This window comes from Siphateles boraxobius, unplaced genomic scaffold (genome assembly GCF_051911475.1).
Source record: "Siphateles boraxobius isolate OS27281-9 unplaced genomic scaffold, OSU_SipBor_1 47, whole genome shotgun sequence".
NCBI classification, from domain to species: Eukaryota; Metazoa; Chordata; class Actinopteri; order Cypriniformes; family Leuciscidae; genus Siphateles; species Siphateles boraxobius.
In genome coordinates, this window is record NW_027509108.1 from 1,185,978 (window position 1) to 1,200,886 (window position 14,909).

General features: G+C 39.1%; 1 pseudogene across 1 annotated transcript in view; it reads left to right on the forward strand.

Moving 5' to 3' along the window:
- Window positions 1-14,086: 14,086 nt before the first annotated feature.
- LOC143710403 (complement C3-like) overlaps window positions 14,087-14,909 on the forward strand; it is a 217,752-nt pseudogene continuing 216,929 nt past the window's right edge. The window contains exons 1-3 of the transcript XR_013194544.1: window positions 14,087-14,199; window positions 14,282-14,477; window positions 14,591-14,759. The product of XR_013194544.1 is annotated as a complement C3-like (transcript). The remainder of the gene's footprint in view (window positions 14,200-14,281; window positions 14,478-14,590; window positions 14,760-14,909) is intronic.

Here is a 14,909-nt window from a genome sequence, read left to right on the forward strand (position 1 = left end):
AAATACGTGAAATGAACACGACCCCTTAACCCCTTTTTACGTGGTGGTGGCACCTAATGCATTAAAATTACGTGTCGGCACCACGAAAACAACACCCATTCAAAGTGAGGCTCATTTGTCGCGGTGGACACACGGATTCCCTGGTCGCGATATTTTTTTTCACAGGATGGTAGGGGAAGACTCATGAATATTCATTAGGGAACTCATCCCTGATTGGTCTTAACCCCAGTGACTGGTAGGTTTAGGGGCGGGGTTAGGGGGTAGGTCATCAGACCAATCAAGCATGAGTTCCCTAATGAATATTCATGAGTCTTCACCTACCATCCTGTGAAAAAAAATATCGCTCCCTGGTTCAACAACGTCACTGTGGGCGACGGTAAATGTTGTTTTCTAGTTTACGAAACATCTTCCTTTTATCATTTATTATAGTGTATTAGTTCTGATTTTTGTTGACTAAATAACAGTAAATTGTTTGTGATATAACTATCAATTTATATATGGAGTAGTTTTAAATAATGGCCCGAGGCTGTTATAAATAGATTGTTCCCTTTAAGTTATAAAACCCTTTACAATATTTTATTTTTTTCAAATGTATTTTCTGTCATATCAGTGAATATTATTAATAATAATTATTATGAATCAGAAGACTTTCAGTCGTTACCACGGCAATGATACGTCACGTTACGCACGCTACTTGCCCATAATCACTGCCCTTTTACCGCTCATTTCAGATTTCACCCGCCTACTTACTAAAGTAAGTATCTCAACCATAGGATCTCAACCCAAGGGGTCTTTGTTTGATAAAAATAACGCAAAACCATTGCTGTTATTTATTTAGTTGTAGCCCGAACTGTGTAGCGTTTCATCCCTGGAGATTAGGTTGAATTTGTTAGTGTTGCATTATCATTTACACGGCTAGCCACCAAAGTAGTTAGCTAGCCAGCCAAATGACAGCTGTCCCCGGCACAGTTGGATTGTGGCACTGCCAGCTACCAAAAAGACAACAATTAACAACGTGTTGTTGCAGTGGTTAAAGTTTTATTCAAACTGCAAAGTAAATGTCAGAAGTGTAACTAAGGAGAATTAACGCAATCAGGGATGGGCTGGAATAAAAAAGTGGACCTGGAATCTTTCCAGAGGATTTGACTGCTCATTGCTACCACGACCAAGTGCGACTCAATGTCAATGACCGTTCATACCTGATCTAATTAGTGCATAATTAACTAGAGCAGAGGTCTTCAATCCTGGTCCTGGAGGGCCGGTGTCCTGCAGAGTTTAGTTCCAACCCTAATCAAGCACACCTGAATCAGCATACCAAGCTCTTCAGGTTCGCTTGAATATACAAAGGCAGGTGTGCTGGAGCAGGTTGGAACTAAACTCTGCAGGACAGTGGCCCTCCAGGACCAGGATTGAAGACCTCTGAACTAGAGTGCCGAAGTTATGACCTCCCTTTGTAGGACAACTCGGAAGTTAGCAGCGCATGGGTTCCCTCGATCGAAAAGCTATGCATTTTCCCCATAGACTTTTGGAAAATCGCAAAAAATAAGATCTGTGTTCAACAAAGGGTTGTGACCCTTACACGTTTTGTCTATCAAGATAATCTTTACAAGTTAATACAAAATGTATATATTTTGAAGCCTATATAAAGTTTAAAAAACCACAAGCAGGTTATAACTGGTCTGTTTTATGTCATAGATCAAAACGTGAACATATTTAGAGGCTTTGTTAACCACAGATCTTATTTCAGGCGATTTAGCAAAAACCCATTCAAAAAAACCATAGACTTTAGGACGAGGGAACCGGAGGGAACTCACTTCCGCGTTTTGGTCTACAATGTGGCGTCATAACTTCGGCACTCTATAGAGTGACGAGTGACGACCCACCACACTTTTGTAAGACTTTGCCATTTTAGAAGACACTGAAATAAGAGGGTAATTGTTACTTTAGTTATTTGTGACATTGAGAAGAGAGAGCGGTGGATATTATGAGACATAATGGACAGAAGAAGATCACTGTTTCCAATATTTGTAGGCCTAAAACAAAAATAGATTTGTGTAGGTACTTGCTTGTGTCAACTTAATGTGGTAAAAATCTGATATTTGTACAGTAAGGATTGATTTGTATTGTACTACAATTACTCTGTTCTAACAATTAACGAATGCTCATTTACTAGAATACTACTATTCTAATAATCTTTTGCTTTTTCCTGTTTTACAGCTTTATTGCAACACGTTTGACTCCACCAACACACACATATACACACACAAATCAAAACAACAGCACTTTTAAGAGCCACTCTCTATCTCTCTTTCTCACTTGTCTCTTTCGATCACTCTCTTTCTCTCTTTCTTCATTTTGTGTATTGTTTTTATATTGTGTCTGTATTGTTTGTATATGTGATGTCCCTCAATTCTGACGTGAGGGTCTTTGATGATCCCAATGATGCCAGGATGCACATGGCAGCATTAATTAGTGATGCTCATCTCCATGATGCCAGGGTAAGGCTTGTCAAGATAAGCAAATACCTAAGTCTGAAAATACTAATGGCTAATGCTGTTTATAGATGTGATGTAAAGGGTTAGTAAGACCCTTTTATGCAGCTACTGAATAATGCTCAATTATAAGTGCTGCTGATATAAGTGCTCTGCAAATATATAGGCTACCATGGCCGTGGAAAACCCTGCCTTTCCGCAAAGAAAAACGAGGAAAAGCAGAAAGAGATCCCTCACTAATCCAGTGTTCACAGGCAGGCGTGAGAAACGTTGAGAAACACACTGCCCTGGATCAGGTTTGTTCTTAATAATTACTGTATCTAAGAATAAAGATAATTCATTAAATAGTGTTTTGGTGGTTACACGTATTATAAAATGAGATTCAGATACCACTTTGACAAAATGGTGTTGCATTGTTTGTGAAAAATTTTCTCACTAATATATAAGATAGTTTAAGAGCATGCGACTGATAATCCTTACTTGTGTTTTAAGAATTGTTGCTTAGTTTCCTTGCCTCCAGTCCTTATGGAATATTTTCATTTTGAAATGAATTGGTTTCATGTTATATTGATCAAAGGGTTAAGCAAAATGTCAGTCTCTGCAGCTGCTTCTCCAGAAGAAGGGATCCTGTGCACGAGGAAGGCCTTCAGATAGAAGATCAAGAGTTCGCAAGTCTTGGTGGGAATACTGAGTGTTACAGAAGTATCATTACACTACATTTTCCAATTTCCCCCATTTATTTAATCATAATCAAGCATTATGTTTTGTCAGTTCCACTACAGACTCACAGTATAACTGATATATACTTGTGTGTGATCATAATCACGAGTATAGCCCTTTTAAGGACAAGCGAATGAATATTTTTGTTTTTTAGAAACAAGACTCCAAGAGTTAAGGGACACCATAACTGCAGGTCAGGTTCTGGAGGGAACAGACAGAATGGTTTCTGCTTGGGAACAAAGGCAGCTTCTTACAGATGGGAGAATAAAAAACTGCTAGGCCTATGCTTTTTGATGCAAAGCTCTCAGCCGAGAGAGTATTCATCCAAAATTGTCACAGATGCTGTGCTGTAGAAGCTGTGATTAGATGCCTGGACTGTGTACCTCTGGACATTGAGTTCCTCTGTGCTACCTGTGACATGGAGGCCCACAAGAGAAATGTCTTCCATGACAGAGAGGCTGTGTTTCATGGATTTCTTCAGCCCATTCCCCCTACAGCTGCTGTGGTGGTGAATGAAAATGGCCAGCCTCAGTTTTGTAAAAAAAGTATGTTAAGTTAACTTTACCAAATATTAAGTTCAGTTATAGAACTTTAACGCATTTAAATTAAAACGCGATATCAATATCGCGCAAAACAGGTCATTACCGAATTGAGGGTTGTTTAATAATTATCAAGCATACAACTTATTTGAGACAAACAATGCCAACTTGACTGCTGTTAGAGAATGTTTTCCAGGTAATTAGCATCAGTTTTTCATGAGTGTCTGTAACTTACCCAACAGTCTTGCCTGTCTTTAAAACTTGAGAGCCCTGTCAATCAGACTGGAGTTGCTCTCAAAGTACGCCGGGAGATGTAGAAAGCGCTTTTATCACGACTCAACAAACGTTTAATTCAGAGTTGATCTTTCAACGTTGTATCATTATTCATGTATCAACACTTTTTCAACAGTTAATTGATCAGCATTGTTTCGATGTTGGAACAACGTTATTTTTCTACTGATATATTTCAACAAAATAATTAAAAGTCATGGTTGTAAAAATAATGTTGATTTGACGTACAACTCAAAATTTTAAAATATTTTTATGTTGAATCTGTAGTGAGTTAACAACACCACTTCAACTATTTGGTCTTCAACGTTGTTTTGACGTTGAATTAATGGTTTTTCATAAACTGACATTAATTCAACAACATTTAAACGTTTAACGTCAGTCGAATGCCAGCTGGGAAGCTGATTAAATAAGGGTTTCTTCAAACAAAGCAACAAAAGTAATTTTCTGATAAATCATCGTAGCTACACGAAAGCACTGTGTTTTGTTGTATCCCCAGATTTTGAGGGTCACTTAGAGAAAGATGTCTTTGTATTTTTAAAAACATAGATAGATCTATGACCTACATAGATGTTTTACACGAAAAAATATTTCAGAGATCCTTGTGCGGTATTCTATATTCGCAATCGCATTAAGGGTTAAAATATAAAATATACATTTAAGAGATATTTAAAAACTAGGATGGTATAACAATATAATGTGGTTTAAACCATAATTTTATTAAATCAAGCCAATTCATGCAAATACTGTCGTATATGAAAAAAGAGAAGGCCTAGAGTTCACTAACATTACAGCTAACTGTAGGAAACGGATATCCATGGGATGAGAGTGTAAAGAAAACATCGTACAAAATACGAAAAGTGTTACGATTGTGTTGTCAAAAATGAAACCGTGGTAAACTATTTAAGAACACTAGCGGTTCAATAACAATGTTCAATATAAACAAGAATCCGACTCTAATGCGACTGAGCGTGTTTCACATATAATTTATATAACAATTGATATTTACAATATGTTTAAACATTTTTGATGATGAGGCCAAAAAACTGCTTATCACATGTTTTCATAACTTACTGCTTACCGTCTGTTTTCTGGATCAGACCTAAAACTCTTGTGTCAAAGTATCGGTGTAGACGGATTAAAAAATGAATCATCCCGCCATTCACGTAAAAATATAGCCGGTAATTCATTAGCTTAACCGTTGTTTAGCCACATGCATAAAATAACTGTGTATCTATGACTGTGCTGTGAAATGGGCAATAGCTAGATGAGTTTGAAGTATAATAGTATTATAGGTAACAGAAAAACAGCAATACTCATCTTTCATGTCGATGTTTCGTAGACATAGCTGAAAGATGTTCTAAAATAAATATCTCATGTAGAAATATCTGTTCATGTTTTTCATAAATTCCTGCTCGGAGACTATAGTTTTTGCAAACTGTACAAAAACAAAAAGAAGCAAGATGTAAATGGCCTAACTGACTATATAAAATGTCAATTACAAACATACAAAACTGATCACAAGTGGCTTTTCTGTATGGCTCATGTTGTATTTACTTTTTTTTAGCAAGTTGATCACTAGCATTTACTTTTGTGCGATTTTAATTTTAAGCACCAAACTTTGTTTAACAGTCTTAATGAATACGCCTCTCTCAGTGCAATAGTCATATGTGATTTTGTTGTAATAGTTTACGTGTAAAACAGCATGCACGTACTTTTTGCGTTAATACTTTGTGTGATTCCACATCCCAGATAGAGGGAAAGTTGCAATTTAGTCAAACATTCTCAAACAGAAATACTTCAGAGTACAAACACTTAAATTATTAATGGTCATTTATTCCTATAAACAATGAATGTTGACGGCTCTCAAAGAAAAGTCTGAAGGCTGTAGTAATAGTTACAATTCTGAGTCTGAATAATCCAGGAGCATGACACCGCATAAAATAAATTAATCTTGGCGTATTCTACAAAACTCGATCCAATAGTACCAAAAATATTTCAAATTTGTACATGATGCTGTTAGATCAGAATGTAACTTTCCTTAAAATTAGTCCCAAATAGTTAACTCGGACTGCTTAATTAAGATTAATTTTATACATTACATACGCCGCGAAAAGCTGTTTTAATAGTTTCTCATGTATCAGACTTACAATTTGCCAGTACATTTGATTTGGCAGAAGTCATGTTGATCTCAAAGGAGGAGCCATGAGTTAAACCAGTTATGATAGGCAAAAACACATGGCCACCATCAGATGAAGAGATTTTGCCTGTTTACATAAAATATCTGTCAGTTCATCTGTCAATTGTTCATTATACATAGAGTGCAACAGTGCCTCCCCCCCCCCCCCAGCCCCCTTTTTTCATTCTTATTTCCCATAGTGATTTTTAAAAAGATATATATTTATATATAAATATGCAAAATATGCATATATAGCTTATACAAACATTTCTGTATTTTGAATGGTAGGGAGATTATGTCATTCGCAGTGCTTCATGGGAGTGGGGAGAGCTATTTTGGAGTGTGTTGCTTTAAAAAAAAAAAACTATGTTTGACATAATTTTCACTACAGCATCATGGCTCATGGGTAATGTAGTTTTCACCAGGAGTTCAACTGTGAAACATGATTATTTACAAAAAAAATAAGCTGAAGGCTTTATCAGAAGCAAATACCATGTATTAACAACCTTTTAGCTCACAGTAGGTCTGTCTTTAAAATTAATTTCCGTATGGAGAAAGTAATTGTTTTTACTCCCAGAAACCGCCTGTTGCACTCTATAATGTTTTCTCATTAAAAATAAAATATAAGCCATGCTAACATGTTACTTGGGTGCCTGATTGTCCTGCAGTGTTTGCTGACTCTAGAGAGAGAGAGAAAAGGAAAGACCATGTTATTTTAAATGGAAAAAAAATCATGCAATCATCCTATAGGCAGTAACGCAGTGCATTACAGTACATTGATGAAGTTTACAGTTCTTTTCCATTCAAGGGAGCATAATATCATAAACATTGATATATAATTTATAATTTGGTTATATAATTTGGTTATCACATTGTGCCATTCATATTTATAGCTTACATTTTAAACAATTTTATCATGCAAATTGCTAAAAGTTAAAATCAAAGACAGAGTAAAAGAAGAATTAAAAAGTAACCTAGCAAAATTTAAAAAGTAAGTAACTGAAGAGGAATAAAATAGCCCTATGCATATATAAGCATGTCTGACTAAAATAATCTCTAAATAAGATTTAAAACTGATAAATCCAAAACATTTATTTTAAGGTCCTTCATGGAAACCCCGCAGCTTAAATAAACTATGCTGCAGATTTTAGTTACATCAGATAAAAAATACAACAGTTAAAACAACATAGCATAATGCAAAATAAACATTGCTGTAAAACAGTCATGTTAAACTGATACTTTTGTGATATGGTTTCAAAAAAACATAGCATAATGAACATAAACAATGTTGTACATTTTTAAAATCATAATTTATGATAAATTAATATAGTAGATGCGTGTTAATATCTGTATCACATCAATATCATAATACAATGCTCCATATTTAAAAAAAATCATACTTTGATAAATTAATATAGTAGATACATGTTAATATCTGTATCACATCGATATCATAATACAATGCTCCATATTTTTAAACCCATACTTTGATAAATTAATATAGTAGATAAATTTTAATATCTGTATCACCAGTTACAGCAGATAAAAATACTAATAGCATAATGTGTATAAAACAAATACGTAGCCAGGGCTATTTAAAACACTAATGAATTATACCGTCTTTTCCTTATGTATAAACAATTTTTCAAATTAAACATCATTGCATAATACAGATAAACAGCACCGTAGCATAAATTAATTATAGAGAAAATACTTACTGTTTTGCATTTTTGATGAGGTGGTCATAGAAGAGAGGGGCAAAAGTTTTTGGTCCAGACATGGGGTATGGCACACGTCCATGTGTCTTGGTTATTTTATAGCCTTTTACAGTAAGAGCCTGTGGAAAACTATGGGAAAACGGCGGAGCTGTGTGTCCACTATATTCTTTCAGTACTCTATGAATGGAACTGTTTAGGTTCAAGGCCAATTCACATTCCCAGCATTTAGGCAGAGCTTTTGATTACACGAGCGCCATATTTCACTGATAACTGTCACTCCTGAAAATAAGTCTTATGAATTAAAAGTAATTTATTACCGGTGGTACGAAAACAGCGATGATATCACTTATTTGTCACGCACACATGTCCATGCTGGCAGGCACTACCTGTGTGATTTTTTTCTTCAACCCTGGTGAAAATGTAAGATGATTTTATTTTTATCTAAATCTAACATAATTGGTACTGTCATGAAACTGCACATGGAACATGGACAGAGGTGATCCAAACGCGGGCTTTATTAAGAGGAGAATCCAGAGACAGGTACAAGGAAACAGGCAGGGGTCAAAACCAGGTAAGCAGTCCAAACAAACATCAAATCCGTGCAGGGATAAGGCAAACGGGGAACAGGCAGATAATCAAGGAACCGAAACACTAGAATATAAGGAAACTGGAACAAGGCTAGGTAATGCAGTCAGACACATACAAACACTTACAATACTGAGCCCTGAACAAAGGGAAAACTCAGGCTTAAATCAGGGACGCTCAATCTAAAACAGGTGCAACAAATAAACCATAATCAGTCCAGGGTGAAACATAATAGAAACAATAAACTAGGAAGGAGTGCCCTCCAGAGGCTCAAGCGGGCACTCCAGCCGCAGATCGTCACATAACCCCCCCTCTAAGGAGCGGCCTCCAGACGCTCCTAAGAGCTCCGGAGGGAGGTCGACGGGGGATGGGATGGAGGGCCAGGCCCGTGGAGAGGCAGGGGGCCAGGCCCATGGAGAGACCTGGGGCCTGGAGACCAGAGCAGGGCAAGAGACCACGGGGAGGCACGCTCCGCAAGTAGCCAGGGCGGAGCATGCTTGGCAGGAAGACAGGCTGGAGCATAAGTGACAGGAGAACAGGACAGAGTACACATAACACAGGACCAGGGCAGAGTACACTTAACAGGGGACCAAGACGTGGGGAGCACAGGGCTGGACAGGACCAGTGACATGGTAAGCTCAGGCGAAGGTGGTTGTGCAAAGGTCCATGTAGGCACCACCTCCATGACCCTCTCAGGTGTAGGTGGTAGTGCAAGGGTCCACGTAGATGCCACCTCCATGGCCCTCTTAGGGTACCTATTGCCCCCCCCCAAAAAGTTCATGGGGAAATTGAAAGCTAAAGCCTCCGGGCTGGAAACCGCTACTGGAAAAGGCTCCCGAAGCTTGAGAGGCGCAGGTAAGGCGAGGCGCAGAGGCGGGGCCGGCAGGGCGAGGCGCGGAGGCGGGGCCGGCAGGGCGAGGCGCGGAGGCGGGGCCGGCAGGGCGAGGAGTCTGGGAACACCCACCGGAGCCTGGCGAACCAAACGAGTCCTCCTTCTCCTCCTGCGACGGCGAGTCACTGGGCTTGATACACTGACTTGACTGGATTCACTCATTTGGCTCGACTCATTTGATTCACTCGACTTGGTACTAGATTCACTTGACACGGCACTAGATTCACTTGACACGGCACTAGATTCACTTGACTCGGGACTAGATTCACTTGACTCGGGACTTGACTCACTTGACTCGGGACTTGACTCACTTGACTCACTTGACTCACTTGACTCGGCGGCACTTGACTCACTTGACTCGGCGGCACTTGACTCACTTGACTCGGCGGCACTTGACTCACTTGACTCGGCGGCACTTGACTCACTTGACTCGGCGGCACTTGACTCACTTGACTCGGCGGCACTTGACTCACTTGACTCGGCGGCACTTGACTCACTTGACTCGGCGGCACTTGACTCACTTGACTCGGCGGCACTTGACTCACTTGACTCGGCGGCACTTGACTCACTTGACTCGGCGGCACTTGACTCACTTGACTCGGCGGCACTTGACTCACTTGATTCGGCGGTACTTGACTCGGCAGTTGACTCACTTGACTCGGCACTTGACTCACTTGACTCGGCACTTGACTCACTTGACTCGGCACTTGACTCACTTGACTCGGCACTTGACTCACTTGACTCGGCACTTGACTCACTTGACTCGGCACTTGACTCACTTGACTCGGCACTTGACTCACTTGACTCACTTGATTCAGCTGGCACGCGCTCAGACTCAGTAGAAAACTCTTGAGGCAGGAATATAACGGAGCTTACGTGAAGTGTTAGAACGTCGGGATTCACATGTTGCGTGGATACGGCGGACCCTTTACGAAGCGCTGGTTCAACTGGGCTTTCATGTAGCGCAAACTCGGCGGAGCGCGTGTGATGCGCTGGTTCACCGGGAGACAATTGATGCGTGGATTCAGTGGGTACCTTGTAAAGTGGCGAATCGTCGGGTCCTTTGTGAAGCAAAAGTTTCAAAAAATCCACAGTAAAAGCCGAACCGCTCATGGAAAGGGCCAGGTCAATATATTGGGTTAGAGTCCAGCTTGAACACGGAAATGGTATAGCAGAGCCGAGCGGTTCAGACAGTCCTCCCCGAAAGAGCATCATCAAACAGAAATCATTCAAGTAGGACTGACGAGAGAGCTTCAAAAAATCTGTCACAAAAACCTTGAGAGGACGTTCTCCTTGACGGAGGCTTACGATCTGCGCTGTGGGATCCATATCGAGGTCAGTGTTCCTCTCAGCCGCTGGATCAGTTGTGGCTCAGTATTCTGTCATGAAACTGCACATGGAACATGGACAGAGGTGATCCAAACGCGGGCTTTATTAAGAGGAGAATCCAGAGACAGGTACAAGGAAACAGGCAGGGGTCAAAACCAGGTAAGCAGTCCAAACAAACATCAAATCCGTGCAGGGATAAGGCAAACGGGAAACCGGGAACAGGCAGATAATCAAGGAACCGAAACACTAGAATATAAGGAAACTGGAACAAGGCTAGGTAATGCAGTCAGACACATACAAACACTTACAATACTGAGCCCTGAACAAAGGGAAAACTCAGGCTTAAATCAGGGACGCTCAATCTAAAACAGGTGCAACAAATAAACCATAATCAGTCCAGGGTGAAACATAATAGAAACAATAAACTAGGAAGGAGTGCCCTCCAGAGGCTCAAGCGGGCACTCCAGCCGCAGATCGTCACAGGTACAGTAAATTTGTAAAATATTTATTTTAAATGAACAGAATGCTTTTCAACTTCAGTAATTTAGTAAGATTTTAAATGAACAACATGCTTTTCAACTTTAGTTAAATTAGTAAACTATTTATTTTATATATGATATATTTTAATTTATACACTTTTAAAGGAACACAATGCTTTTCAATGGGCTCAGGAACGTGTCACAAAAACAGATACCAGGCCAGACACACGCTGGTGTGACAGAGAGAAGACTTCAGGGGAAACACTTGTGGGTTTTTTTCAACCATGGTGAAACAGTAAGATGATTTTATTTTTGTTTAATTTATATACTTTTAATTGAACGGCATGGTTTTTCAACTTGAGTCAGTGTCAAATATTTGTGAATGACTAAATGTAAATTTTATAATCATTTAATTTAAATGAACATAATGCTTTTTCAACTTCTGTGTGAGATAAACTTCCAAGGTCCTCAATAAATGCGGAGGGGGGGAAATTCCTGCTTTGACACACACACACACACACACACACACACACACACACACACACACACACACACACACACACACACACACACACACACACACACACACACATAGACGCGCGTGCTCCCTATGTTTTTGAGACAGAGTCAGATCATTCATACATTGTACTGTTTGCAATATTTTTGTGGCTCCATTTTATTTAAACTGAAATGCTTGGTTCAGTGAATAGTTCTACATTTTATTCAAACTTTTTGTGTGAGATTTTATTTTCTATTCTTTTTACAGAACAGATAAACTTCCACAATTTTTCTTATCACTTTCACAGCTGCCGTGATAAGCTCAGGGATATGTAGGAGATGCGACGACAAAAACACCAACTTCGAACGATCAAACTAACTGTCACCATCAAAGCCAATACATCTGAGACTATCTGTCACACATCCATCATTTTGACAGAAGCTGTAACCGCAAGGGGCGGAACATAGGTCAGAAACGAACTGTCACACATCCTATATGCTCCTTTTTCTTGATTAAACTAACTTCAAACGATCAAACTAACTGTCACATCACTTTGTAACTGTAACATCAAAGCTTATGTTAACATCAAAGGCCAATACCTCCCTTTTCTTGATCAAATGAACTTCAAACGATAAAACTAACTGTCACACATCCATCATTTTGACAGAAGCTGTAACCGGATGGGGCGGAACTAGATCAAAGGTCATCATCCATCATTTTGACAGAAGCTGTAACCGGATGGGGCGGAACTAGATCAAAGGTCATCATCCATCATTTTGACAGAAGCTGTAACCGGATGTGGCGGAACTAGGTCAAAGGTACCGGAACTAGATCAAAGGTCATCATCCATCATTTTGACAGAAGCTGTAACCGGAAGGGGCGGGACAAGGGGCGGGACAGGAAGGGGAGGAACCAGAAGGGGCGGGGGCGATCAAAGGAAAGCCACGCCCACCTGTCAATCAATCATTTTGACAGTTTGACACTACCATCAATATTTACATTTTCAAAGCATCTTATCAAACGTATACTTGCATGGCCTGTGTTGAAGTTGTTGAAGATTGAAGTTGTTGATGGTTCCGTGAGTGTCAAATGTTGAAGTTGCAATCGTTTTCTTCTCCGTTGGATGAAGAAGATATGATGAACTTGCGGGATTGAACCTCTCAGGGTTGACTCGACCAATAAGAAAGGTGGAAAGTCCGAGTGGGAGAATTTGATTTATGGATCTTTGTTTCAAGCATGCTCATTTGCATGTGCAGCTGGATGGGCTGCTGATGAAGAAACTATGAAAGATTCTTGTAATACTAATATATTGCGCAGCTATCACCATATCATATACACGATAATTTCAATCTTCAAAGTACCAGTTTATAAAGACATGTTATAGGTGAGGTTATATTGACCATTGGTTCTATTATAAAAATACATACCGTAATATCAAATACATAGTACACAAGACAGTAGATAATTCACACAGTTTCTGGAATGCATGTTCATGTATAGATCAGTTCATATAATTAATGCAGCAATATGTAGCAGTAATATGTAATGCAGTCTGTTTTAAAGTCTTTTTCTGTTTTTTGTATCTTAACCATGTGACCACATTTTTAACAGCAATAAAACCAACTTATCTGATCATAGTCATGGTAACCAAAGACCCTTCTTGCCCTGGGACCACAGATCCCAGAGTGAGCTTTACATTTTATTTCTTAACTTTAACAAAAAATTGTGTCTGATGTGTCTCAGTCGTTACAGATTAGAACTGCTGCTCATTGGATGTTTTGACATCGCTGGGGAAAAAAAAGAGTAAACTTTTAGGCATCATTCCAGTGCTGCAGTTTACACAAACATCTCATGACCCCTAAAAAATCAATAGAGCAACTGCCAATTTACCAAAGGTTACATTTACATAACTGTTGTTTACAGGTCATTTAGAAGAAAACTACCCTCAATTTGACTGACCCCAGCAAAAGTGTTATTTCATGATAGACATCTATATGTGGTTTTCAAGCCTGCTGATCATGATATGATCACCATGTTGGAGCCTAACAATGACAAGCTTACAGGAGGAGTCACTAAACAAAGTCTAGTGGACAAATCTGAACTATTGGTCTTTGATTCTGAATGTTCATGTTAAATAAATTCAGTTCCCTGAGAGAAATCAAAGTATCCACAAAATAAAAAATATTATTTTAAACATAGCAAAATGCTGCGTGCTATACTGTTTAATTATATATTGTGTACGTAAAGGCCCCTTGTGTAATTTCCAGTAAAACAAATTGCAAAAAAAAAAAAAAAGCAAACAAATAGATAGATAGAGAAATAGCAGTTTGGACTGTGAGGGTCACAGAGGCGGGTATAAATCTGAGCTGTTGCAGGTACACACACACACACACAGACACACAGACAAGATGGAGGTGAAGCTGCTGTGTCTGACTGTTGTTCTTCTCTCCTCACCCCTCCTCACACTGTGTGACCCGCTGTGAGTATTAAACACACCATTTGTTCATAGTGTTACTAATAATTAGTTTTAAAGATTTCAAACGCTGATTTGATCTCCTCAGGTTTGTTCTGTCAGCTCCTAATTTACTGAGAGTGGGTTCCTCAGAGAACGTGTTTCTGGAGGCTCAGGATTACTCTGGAGGAGCTCTGGATGTGAGGATCTCAGTGAAGAACTTCCCAAAGAAAGACGTGGAGATGCTGTTCAAAACAGTGAAACTGCCGGGAGACAAAAATTTCCAGATCATTACTGATATAAAGGTGATGCCACCTTATGCAATTTACAGAATGTAAATTTTTGTTTGTAAATTGAAAAATGTTTTTTTTCTTTTATTAAAAATTTGCAAAGGACTAATTCATTTTCCTTTATTTAGATCCCTGATGATCAGAACTACTTCTCTGATGATCCTCTGGAGAAGCAGTATGTGTTTCTACAAGCTCAGTTTCCATCTCACACTCTGGAGAAAGTGGTCATGGTCTCATTCCAGTCTGGATATATATTTATACAGACAGACAAGCCAATCTACACGCCTGCTAGCACAGGTAAGATTCAATGCTAAGAACATATGTTATATAGAGTGAATTAACATACAATGTGAACTTTAAATTTGTTACATCAGCATAACATCCTTCTGTTTATTATTAAACTGACTGCTATGTGTATCAGAGTTTGAATCTGAAGGGGGAAAAAAT